This window comes from Artemia sp. Qi Xiang Cuo, chromosome 5 (genome assembly GCF_049724085.1).
Source record: "Artemia sp. Qi Xiang Cuo chromosome 5, ASM4972408v1, whole genome shotgun sequence".
Lineage (NCBI taxonomy): Eukaryota > Metazoa > Arthropoda > Branchiopoda > Anostraca > Artemiidae > Artemia > Artemia sp. Qi Xiang Cuo.
The window spans coordinates 17118401-17131772 of NC_142798.1; positions in this window are offsets into that span (position 1 = coordinate 17118401).

A 13372-nucleotide genomic window follows, 5' to 3' on the forward strand; every position below is an offset into this window, starting at 1 on the left:
AGGAGCCTTTGGGGGATTAGAGCAATGTATTCAATGTATGACTAATTAATTATGAATAAATCATATATATTTTTACCTTCTCTATCGAAAAACGGTATTGTTATTTTGAAAGAATAAGAAATTCTCACCCCCCTCGCCACAATTTCATGAGTTGTTCCTATAATAATAACAATCTGTATTTAAAAGCCAATTAAAGCCATATACAAAAAGACAAATACTAAAGAAAAATTACACTATATATGCGTCCCTGGTGCTAAGCCCTCTCCCAAAAGAAGACCTGGGTGAATGGGCTGTAAGTGAGTGGTAGACCCTCTTCTTGTTTCATGCTTCAGCATTGAACAAGTACTTTCACCTTTTCCCGTTAATATATTCACAAAAAAAATATAGGTCCTTATCTATTAGCCAGGTACACACTCGAGAATTTGGATCTATAAAATCAGGCAATAATCGGTTTATTGCTGTTTGTGTACGGAAACAGTCAGCTTCGGCTCAGTGGAAAACTACATTGTAGCTTATATTTTAATAAATATTTAGTTGAAATTTTGGTTAGGTTACATTTTGCATGCAGTCCCGCTATACTTACCCCCCGCCCTCTTCCCCTCCCTAATATGCAAATATACAGCCCAAATTATATATATATATATATATATATATATATATATATTCCATCTATCTCCCAAGCGTCCCAGTTGTTTCAACCCCGTACCTGTAGATCTAAAGGACACCCTAGACGATCAATACTTTGATCAGAAGGTTCCATCAATCAATATTAATGCGTGATTGACCGTCTAGGAACCGATTGAGTCCTTCAAACTTTCCTTCAATCACCGCCAACGCTTGACTCAAGCGTCAAACAGGTTCCTAGATGGTCAATTATGCTTTAATCAATTGATTGACGGAAGCTTTTGAACAAAACGATTGACCGTCTAGGGTGTCCTTAAGTTCTTGAGTGTGCTGGCCAACAGATAAGTACCAAAATATATACTGAAATAATAATATTGAAAAAAATAACGGCAACGAATTGCAAAAGAAATATTTTTTTATAGGGTCATAAAAAGAAAATTTGAAATAACCCTTAAATTATCCCTTTTCTAGTATTTAACCTGTCAGATGCTGAAGACAATCTAAATTCAATGCAGTAAAAAAAAGCTCATTGAGTCAGATGAAATGTACTGTCTTGATTGTTGCCGGAAGTATAAGATGCTCAATAGCGGTTTCAAAGTGTATATACAAGATTCAAATGCCTGAAGAACTCTTCTTTACAACATTTGCATAAAGTCAAAAACTGGTCTCGCTTGAAAAATTTACATACCAGTTATGCTTTCTAGGTACTTCAAATGATCATCAGTCTTGCAACACGTTTTATCCCTTGTATTAATCAATGGACTTGGATAGCGTTCTTTTATTTTCAGAATCTTTAATTATACATACGCATATGAGTGTGTACATTTTTGGGTTGAAAATAAAACAATTTTGGATTTGGTACAAAACCCAGATAAATGAGGTACTTGTGTGTTATACCGACCACACTTAAGAAGTTAAGTTAGGTCAATCCTAATGAAATATACCAAAATATTATAAGAAAATAATAATTTAGTAACCAAATTATGGAAACTGCAATAGAGAATTATGAAAAGCACACCTGCCACAACGCAAAATATAAAATACCTAACCTAACCAACTCTATTAATTACCCTAACTACATATTAAATATTCAATTAAAATGTACTTGCATTGTAGTTTATCTCACGCTAAGCTGACTGTCTCCGAGTGCGCACAGAGAGACTGGTTTTAAACAGATCAAGAACAACACTGTGGCTGGTATAATACACAAGTACCAAACATGATTTAAAGACGAAGAAGAGCTTTTGCTTTTTGTTGCTGTCATAGCTAAAGGCTGTGTCTAAAATTTTCACACTTAAAGAATAATTGCCAAAGCTAGCTTCTAAACTGTTCTTAAAAGGAGAATCAGCAGGACTGTATGTGTTCAATCCCACTTCTATTTTCCTCCCCTTTATTGATTTACTTATTTTGGAGGAACCCATTCTCAAAAATGTAGTTTCGGATGTCCAAAAATATAGTGGAAGGAATCAGACCAGAATCAAGAGGCAAATGTTGAAAATTTAAAAGACTAGCCAAATCATTCTCAGTGTTAAGTAGCTGACTTTGCCCGGAAGCCAAACTAAAAATAGTGAAAAATATTTAATTCTAAAAATGAAAATAGACGGAAAGACTTAGCCTTTTCAAAAATTTTCTAATCACAGAAAATAAAAATATCGGTCAATAATCAGCTGAATCACTCTGAGTAGATTAAACAATATATGCTCGGGAAATTTAATGTCTAAAAAAATATCAAAATCGGAAGACTTTTGGTCGATGATAGACGTTAGAGACATTGTAGTGGTCCTTTCCCCAGGATTTTTGGTTTATTGTCCTTAGTGTCAATTGAACAACAAGCTATACAAAAAATCCTGCTTGATCTTACCGTCTAGTGCTAAAATGAAAGATAAGTTAAGACCGTCAGGTCATGATTCGGGATGGCAGATTGCCGAAAATTGACCCTCTTACAGTGATGATAGGAAGACCGTATACGAGAGGGTAGAAGGTTTGAATCTTTCCCCGAAATATTTGTCTGACTCGTAAAAACGTAACAAAAATGAATAAACACAATTTTTAAGTTTTTTTAGGTTATTTTGTACATCCCCCCCACCCTGAAAAAAAACACTAGATACGGCCCTGGATCGCAGGGTCGAACAAAATTCGGGATGTCCTAGAATGAGGTAGGAAAATTTTGTCCTAGATAAAGGATTTTTTTAAAGGGAGTGTGATCTTGATGAGAGGGGGAAAAAGAGTCAAGCTCTAAAAAGAAGTAAAATGGCACGCAGTTGCGGCATCCTCTGGGACTTTATGATGCCCAACGCTGTTCACATTAGCAGTAAAAACTAGGAAGTGATAATGTTTTGTGGAAATGCCACCTTTATTTGTGATTTTTCTATTCGTTTCGTTTCTATTCGTTTCATTTCTTCACTTTTTGTAATTTCTGCTTGATTTAGTTTTGACACTTTAAATAAGTTAATTTCTGTTCATTTTAAGTCCAAAATTCGTCTTTTAGTTTTTTGGAAAAACCAGGATTTAAATCGATTTCTGCTCATTTTCATTTTTATGTTACTAGCATTAACACAAGATAATATGTTTTACTAATAACATCAGTTAACTTTGGTGAATTGTTGCACAGCAACAGTAGTCATGGCGGGGTGGTCAGGCTAGAAGTTGCCAGCACAGTCTCAGTGGGAATGGTTTTGGTCAGATCAGCTGTAGTAGGACAAACAGGATTAGGAAGAGTTGGGTGGGGCGTAGCTTGGACAGTTGGGTAGAAGCAGCAGTAGTAGGACAAGTATTCATGGCTGTGGCATAACCAAGTGTAGTGGTTTTACTTTGATGGAATTGGAACTTTTCGTTTCTGTTCGTTTCATTTCTTCACTTTTCGTAAAAAAAAATAATATTTTAGAGGTGTTCATACTGCTATAATAATAGTAATTTATTTGCACAAAATCCAGCGAAGGCCATATATATATATATATATATATATATATATATATATATATATATATATATATATATATATATATATATATATATATATATATATATATATATATATATATATATATATATATATATATATATATATATATATATATATATATATATATATATTTATATATATACACGGGGGGTGTTTTCCGGGCGGAGGGGGGGTGGTATTTTCCGCGGGGAGTATTTTCCGTGAGGGTATTTTCAGGGGGATATTTTCCGAGAGGGGGGGGGGGGTAATCGCCAGGGGTAAACGCCGGCCGCCCTAAAAACTTGAGGGCATATTCTCACGGCACTTTTTTTTTACCAGGGAAGTGGTGTAGTATCGCGTATTTTGTTATTTGCGCAGATAGGAGGTTAAACATTGCCGATAGTAAACAAATACAGCTTCAAGTATTATATCCGTTAAATTAATTTAAAAGTTACTATAGCTTAATGTAATCATCAAATCATTGCATCTCCATGCTAAAAGTGTACAGCATGTTATTAATTTGGGAAAAATCTCTTTGAGATTCATGCTGTATGAATGAAAAACTATGCAGTGTCTTTTTAAGTAAATTTACATAAAAGTAATCCTGCTTTGGTGATTGAATAACGCGTCTATTGTCAATTCTCTTTTCTTGTAATATTTATTTAGCATTTTGTATTTGCATTTGCGACGGAAGATGCTTAATTACCATATACTAAATGGAAGTCTTGCTAAGCTGATGTCATGGTTCCCTCAGGCATCTACCAGCAGATATCCATTCTCTCTGTCTTTGAATTGCATGTACGCGTGAGCCTCTTGCACTCACAATGGGATACGGTTTATAAGTTTTTTTCTTCTTTTTTTAAGCATCCATTGTTGAAAAACGAATCTATTTTTGGTCTGTACAATTTACGGGTGACATTATAAGCACTAGACATGAAACAATGTATTGCTGTCCAAATGGGGATGTACAGAAATGTGTAGTTATATTTTATTGTGTGCTGCGATGTTTCTTCTTTTGCGAAGTGACATAACATCAGATTTTCGTATCATTATTTTCGTTTTGATAGCTGTTACATTTTCACAGATCAATTGCACCCACTACCTCTCTCATTTTAGGTAGAAGTTTTTGGCAGGGGCGCCAATTCTCTAAAATTTAAGGGGGCAATTTTTTTTAATGAAAGTACCAAAAGAAATGTTTTTTTTTTCAAGAAAAGAACTAAGAGCGTATTTTTCTAAATCTCAGGTGATTTTTAAAATTCTTCCTATTTGAGCTTTTAACTCTGTTTCTTTTGCGTATTATTTGTTTTCGTCAGGTCATTTTCGTCCATTTTGTTTCGTTCATAAAATGTGAGCATGTTTCCTTGAAACTTCCTCCTATAGCGCTGAAGAAGGGAGGCGTTGTCATCTTGAAATATTCGTCTTTTTTCGTCCAGTATTTTTGTTGACCTTATAAAACCCAATTCTCGATCTTCATTTCTAGTCTTTTCTAAATTCTTCCTCCGTCGGCACACCTTTTTTTAGAAGGTATACCCACTCTGTAGTGTTAGTAATTATTTGTGAAGATTTGTTTGTTTTAAGTTTGACTAGTTTGTTCATTTTAATTTCTGTTAGTTTTAGGGTGCATTCATTTCTTTGTAGTAAAATCTATTATTTTAAAGGCCGTATCCAAATAGGGAGATTACAGGGTTTAAAACCCTCCCCCAAAGTTTTTTATCCGACTCGTAAAAATGCAACAAAATGCATACAAAATTGTTTTATGCGTTTTTTAAAGTTTTGTTTGTACCCCCCCCCCCCTGAACACAAATCCTGGATATGACCTTGATATGAAGCACCATATAATAAACACCATAGTATCATAGATACCAATAAAGCTTTTGTGCGAGCTGGAGAAGCAAAAAATTTAAATAAGACGTGCAATCCTGAGGTGGCTTAACGCTGTGACCAACCGTTTTTAGAAGAAGTAGCAAAAAGAATGTTTTAATGAATAATAACATCTAAAAATGAATATATATATCTGGAACCAAAATTGAAGGCTGAGCTGTCCTCGGATATCCTCTAGCCTATAGATCTAGTGCATTTTAGTCGCCCACTTGCCTTCATATCCTGTGGACATGGTCGATCATAAATTTTTGAATTATTTTTTGTCTCCGATTGCCTTCAAATGGCTCACAGAACTGATAGACTATCTGAATTACCCTTAATGTATGACTGTCTGCTTTAGTTCTGTTCTAAAATGATAGACTATCATGAAGAAGTGAAAATAATGATTTTTATTCAACTCTGCTGTAACTAGCATCAAAAGAACAAGATATGGATATTGTCAAATTTAACAGTTTCATATCTATTCTTTCAGTGAGCTAGAATTATAATATTACTTAAACTTTTTCCTAGAGAATGATCTAAACTTGCCCAGGTCACCCAATAAGGCACTGGACACATGCAGCGTTGCCACCCTTAGTGATTTATCACTATTTCTACTGATTTTTATATTTTCAAAAAAAAAATCAATAAATCCGTACACAAATCATTGGATCATTGAAGAAAATCACTAAATTCACAAAAAAAAAATACTAAAATCTAGGGATTTTTTTCACCGGGTAGCAAGCCTGGGTACATGATTGGAATTTTATTTTACTGAATTTTGTTTCTATCAACAAGTGTGACTACATTGGGACTGGGATATTACTTTCTATTGGCTGGGTATGTCAACATAATGACCCTCCTACCTTAAGCAGGAAAGAATATAGTTGCTTTACAAGAAATTTTGTTACTTGTTTAGTATCCAGTAAACACGCAATAAGTGAAGTTTCGTTAATGCTAATAAAATAAAACAAAATAGGATAAAAATATAATAGTTCGGAACCAAATTTGGACTATATATTAGCAAATTAGGAGGGGGGGGGGTAAAGCATAGCTTACATTAAATACGTAACCGAACCTAGGTACCTTTTTTGCCCCTTCAAATCCAAAAATCTAAAGTTTAAATCTTTGTTATGGAGTGAGCAATACCTCACTAGGCAGCGAAAACCTATCTTTCATATAGCATCTTTGAGATATCGACGCGGTCTTTACCGCGTGTTTACTAGATTCTAAACAATTACCGATTTTTTTGGGGATTTTATTAGTAAGCCTATATCCTCGTTGAAATTTTTATAATTTTATAGACGGAAATATAGTGAATATGACTGATTTTAAGCTATCTTACTTTTTCTACCCCCCAAGTGTAGTCTAAAGTAGTGTAATTTACTTAATTAACTCAAGTTTGCGTTAATTAAACTTCTCCTAACGCAAGTTTATCGGATCAACATATTTTTTGCCCCCCTCCTTAATTTTTTTTACCGGATCAACCTATTTTGCCCCCCCCCTAAAAAAATCCAGGATCCGCCCCTGGTTATGACGGATTTTGTCGATGTCCTGACGTTAGTGGTCCTGACGGTTAGATGTTATGACGCCTTCCCAAATATCCTATATAGAAGTTTTTGTGATGGTACAAATCCGTCTCCCCTTTCGAAAATCGGTGACTATGATATCGGTGACTATGACTATACGAAAATCGGTGTCTATGACTATGCGAAAATAGGTGACTATGACTATACGAAAATCGGTGACTATGACTATACGAAAATCAGTGACTATGACTATACGAAAATCGGTGACTATGACTATACGAAAATCGGTGACTATGACTACACGAAAATCAGTGACTATGACTATACGAAAATCGGTGACTATGACTAAACGAAAATCGGTGACTATGACTATACGAAAATCGGTGACTATCACTATACGAAAATTGGTGACTATGACTATACGAAAATCGGTGACTATGACTATACGAAAATCGGAACTGTGACTATACAAAAATCGGTGACTATGACTATACGAAAATCGGTGACTATGACTATACGAAAATCGATGACTATGACTATGACAGTGACTATGACTATGACAGTGACTATGACTGCTTTTAAGCTACCTTACTTTTTTTTACTATGGTTAGCCCTGTCAAACAGTTCGTGGGAACGAACTGTAAGTAATGAACAACTAGGCCCACTATTAACCAAAACTCTAAAAAAGGAATTTCAATAGCAATTGATACATTAAAATAATTGAATTTTTAAGCAGATTCCAAATATATAAAATTCATTAAGTTTAATTTTCTCCGTCATAAGCTTCGAGCCTGCGAAAATTTGGAACATAACTCTACTTACTTAGGCGTTAGAATATGAATATAGAATAGAAATAACATAGTATACGAAAATTGGTGACTATGACTATACGAAAATCGGTGACTATGACTAAACGAAAATCGGTGACTATGACTATACGAAAATCAGTGACTATGACTATACGAAAATCGGTGACTATAACTATACGAAAAATTCGGTGACTATGACTATACGAAAATCGGTGAATATGACTAAACGAAAATCGGTGACTATGACTATAAGAAAATCGGTGACTATGACTATACGAAAATCGATGACTATGACTATACGAAAATCGGAACTATGACTATACAAAAATCGGTGACTATGACTATACGAAAATCGATGACTATGACAGTGACTATGACTGCTTTTAAGCTACCTTACTTTTTTTTTTACTATGGTTAGCCCTGTCAAACAGTTCGTGGGAACGAACTGTAAGTAATGAACAACTAGGCCCACTATTAACCGAAACTCTAAAAAATGGAATTTCAATAGCAATTGATACATTAAAATAATTAAATATTTATGCAGATTCCAAATATATAAAATTCATTAAGTTTAATTTTCTCCATCATAAGCTTCGAGCCTGCGAAAATTTGGAACATAACTCTACTTACTTAGGCGTTAGAATATGAATATAGAATAGAAATAACATAGTATATTTTCTGCGCCAGCAGAAGACTTAAAATCGAACCTTATATCGTAAATCTAGCAGCCACCCTTTATTGGATTTTTCTAAATTTTATCCTTTATTAATTAATATAGGTAGCATGGCTCCTCTGATTGGCTATTTTGATACGGAATAATTTGCCATTTACTGACAATTGATTGTATTTTCAAAGCACTGTCATCAAAACTTACCTTACTGCTTTTAGAAGCTGTAGCACAAATATAATAAACTCACCAATATTACGATAAAATCATCAGTTTTGTTTTTGGTAAAATTGGACCAATATTACGAAAAAATCACCAGTTTTTTAGGTAAAATCGGCAAAAATCACCAAATCACCAAACGAAATAAAAATCATCAAACTTGGTGACAAATCACGAACGGTGACAACCAAGGGGCTGTTTCCCATATGAACCAACTTTTTCTATAGGTTGCTGATTCTAAATATCCAAGTGGGTTGAAATCAAATAGAGTATTTAAGCATATTCATATTCGATGCAGAATATTCAAGCAGTTCCTTGTTTCGTCCTCTATTTTTCGACAGTGTGTCTTTCCTTCGTTTTCAATGCCGAATTATTATTTAATGAAAAAAATTTCATAAGTATCAGTCGTACGAAAAACTGCTTTCGAGTGATAAAAAAAAAATGCAAAATAAGACAAAAATATAAAGTAACTGGAAAACGATCTTGTTGAAAGAAGCGATAAAATTTCCCTTCACATCATCTGACTTACAGCCCTTACAGGGGTACAAACTTTTAATCATTGTTGCCACACTCAGTACAATTTTACTAAATTTCGTAAAAACGGACCTGAGTTATTAAATTTAGTAAATCGAGGTCAAGTTTAGTAAATTTAAAAAATGTTTTTAAATTTAGTAGTTTTTTTTTAGTAAATTTACCACAAAAGGAAGCGTTCGGCTCAAAACAATGCTAGAATCATCTGAAGATTTACTTAGGCGGCAGTTTCTTGCTTGTTGGGCACCAAAATCTACCAATAGCAGTTAAATTGCTGTCTACTCAGACAGTAAATTACTGAGTATTATACGGAGCTGCACAAAGCAAGAGAAAAATCTATGCATTCAAGGTTCTTGAGTGCTTCATCAGTGCCAGGACAGCATCCCGTAAGGAGATGGCAAGAAAAAACCGTCAAGTACAGACAAGGCTTACTAGGTGGGGTATCGCTCGCAATCCATTTCCGGTAGAATCTTTTCTCCTAGTAAGATACTATAGGAGTGGTAAGACAACTGTTGCCCTTTTGAATTCCCTTCTTGCTGTCGCAAACGGACAACTGCCGTCCGACTCGTTCAAGTCTGCAAGAAGTGATTTGAACAAACAGGACAGTAGTTTACCGACCGGTGAGAATTTACAGAAGGTTGCTCTTTCTCTTTCTCCGACAGTCGTGACCGATCCCCCATGGAACGAAAATAGTCTAGTAACAGACTTATCATGAAGTCATAAAAAAGAGACCCTTTAAGATGGATATTGCTTCTGTACGCGCAAAAAATTTATTGAGCATTTGGTAAAAACAGATATGATTTAGTAAATTGTTCCCCTCAGATTTAGTAAATTCTTCCAGGCCAGGGTGGCAACCCTGCTTATATTACTCTATGTTCTTTTCATTTTTTAAATCATTGCTGCTAGCTGAAATCTGAGAATCAAAGTAACTTTCTTTCAAGCAGTGTTGCCAGAAAGTGAAACAAAAAACAAGCTCAAACGATTGAAAAATATGCCTGAGCCTCGGGAACCCAAGACTGCCGTCATGATCAGTTCCTAAAATGCTAAAATTGCTCAAATTTGTGTGTCACACAACAATTTTCGGTGCTAAAGTCAATTTTTTTTTATTTTTAAACCAACACGGCAAAAAAGTGGTCCTGGTTAAATCAAACTTCGCACAAATCTTTCGAAACCGTAAGTGGAAAAATGCGGTCCACTTTTTTTTGCTAATTTTCTTGGCCTTTTTCAAAATCCTCATTATTTCGTCCATAACAAAATGAAAAAAAAAATTATTACGAAAGTGGTACAAATGGAAGCACGTGCTACAGTGCTACACATGATGAAATAGTGCTAAAATAGTTCTTTCGTACTAAAGTCAGAAAAAGTTGTGCCCCTAATCTAACTCTACTTTTACTTTGTTTACTTTTGCCTCGTTTGCTTACCCATGGTTCATCCTGGTTCATCCATCCTGGAAAATAACCGCCACGGAAAATAGTCCCCCCCCCAAAAAAAAATAACCCCCGTGGAAAATAAGGCTTTCAAAATTTGAGAATTTTATTTGAGTTTTACTTTTTTAATTTCCGGAGGGATTTGGACTTTTGGTAATTGTGTATTATGCGCCACTCACTGAAGTTTACGATGTGTAAAATTCGAGAACACACCGTTTTTTTTTTTTAGTTTCTTCATTAATTTAGAAATAAATTTTCGCTATAGATTGGCACATGAGGGGGGTGGGGGGGGGGGTTAAGCATAACGGGTCTGCATGCCAAATGTGTTTGGTACAATTATTCTGCATGTTAGATAGATAGACAAATAAGTGTATTTTAAAGCCAAATATACGGCCATGAACACAGTAAAATAACATAAATGACTATAGTGAATGGGGGAGAGTGTTTACCCCCTCCCCCCAATTCACTCCCCCATGGAAAATACACCCCTTGCCCACGTAAAGTAACCCCCGCGGGAAATACCCCCTCCTTGGAAAATACCCTCGTGGAAAATACCCTCCCCCCCTGTGGAAAGTAAGGTTTCTAAATTTGACACTTTTCTTTGAATTTTTTTACAGTTTCGTTGAAAAGTGCTAAGGAACGGGAAAAAAAAAGAATTTAGGCGAAAAAAAAAGAATTTAGGCTACACACCAGAAGTGTCTAAAAAACTTAGAAAAAAAACCCACACATATCCATTTGTGTTGAAAAGGCTTCTATATAATTTTCTCCAATTTTTGACAGTAGCGGGTGCCAAATTGAAAAAAAAAATTAAGAAGAAAAACAACTTAGGCAAACAATCATCAATATTAAGCTCAAACACATGACACCAAAAGGTTTAAGAAGGTTTGGCTATCCTTTGAAAAGATACGTGGCTTTGGGAACCAACGCATTCTAAATTGTTTAAGTTTTTACGGACAAAAGCGTTGTCAAATTCTTCGAAATATTCTTTCTTATCTTCTTACTGTAAAACTACTATAATTTACCATTAACAAATAAATGGAACCCAAAACTAGCAAAAGCTATAATAGATAGCCTAGTCAAACTCAAAACGAGCAAAAAGTAAAAGGAGTGTAGCTGACAACACCCATGTCTTCTTCAGACCAGAAAATAATTTACACTCTACTTAAACAAAAAAGTGTATTGTCAGTTTGATACACATATTGCGATATTTATTCCTTATAGTTTTTAGTTTATAGTTTATAGTTATTAGCTTATAGTTTATAGTTTTATTTTTGTTGAAGTCAAAAAAGTGAAAACATTTAAAATATATTTTGTTTTCAGTAAAGTGCAAATTACTTTCTGGTCTTGAGGAGATGTGGGAGTTGTCAGCCCTACTCATGCTAATTGTTGCTATTTTGAGTTTGAATAGGTTATTTATTGTTATTTCTGTTCATTTTGGGTTCAATTCATTTATTTGTCGCCATTTGTGGTAGTTTTATGCTTGGAAAATTATTTGAATTTATTTCTACTCATTTTTGGCTTAACGAGGCCATGGGCACCGGAAAGGGGGGCAGGAGGGGTCATGGCCCCACCTGGAAATTTGGGACTATATAGTAATTAAAAAAGCAGAATAGGAAAAAACATGGAAAAAATGTTTGATGCCCATTGTTGGCTGCTTGCCAATAGATTTTGACCCATAATAAGGAAAAATTTAAGTTCTAATTTGTGACTGAGTGACCCCTAACAAGTTTTACACAAAAAAAATTTCTATATGATTTGGTGGAGCAAAAAAAAAAAACACACAAAAAAAACAAATCTTCATAGTAATGAATGGTAAGTAAATAACGATCCTTGTCAATAACGAAAGTTTGAGCCTAACTATTGATATCATTTAGTCAAAGAATCAGCTTTTTATGGTGATCTTAAATATGTATTTGCTTATTAGTAATTAGTGTTATTATTAGAACACAAGAAAGTTTTCATAATTATAGAAAACACAAGGAAAAACTTAATAAAGGACGATTTCGGTAAAAATATGCCGTCAACTTTTGATTGCATTGCAAGAATACCAATGAGCTGATGTATGAAGCAACAATAATCAGAAACGTTTCCCCTGGACGGAATGCTATATATCTGTTTTTTCCCCCGTGAACGGATACGTTTTTTGTGTTTTATTATCAATTTTTTGTCCAGGGGTGATGGTATTTATTTAGTTGTCACTGAAAAAAATTTAATTTTTTGCAGTTATAAAGTTTAAAGGTGTCGAATATACTGGCTTTTGGCATTCAAAATTAAATTAAAAATATTGAATTAAATATTTTTATTTGATTTTCTTAATCTTAATTTTGATGATCTACATTGAACAAACTACTTTGATAATGCATTACTTTTTATAAACACGGAGTTTAAAGACATTAACTATTTTGGTGTTTGATAACAGTAGAGTCCTATGTTCCATTTTGGGTACTTTATGTTCCTTCCTGTGCTATTTGCTTACTTTACGTTCCTTGGCACCTTTCCAGAGCATGTACTTATGGATTTGCATACTTTATGTTCCTTCCTGTGCTATTTGCTTACTTTACGTTCCATGGCACCTTTCCAGAGCATGTACTTATGGATTTGCATACTTTATGTTCCTTCCAATATTATTCTATGGGACCTCTACACGTGATTACAAACATGTTTTGAAACTACATGGTATTTGCTTCCCTTTCCTTGGTACCTTTCCAAACGAGCGGGGATTCCCCACTGGTTCCTCCACATTGCAAAAAAAAGCGAGCAGTACG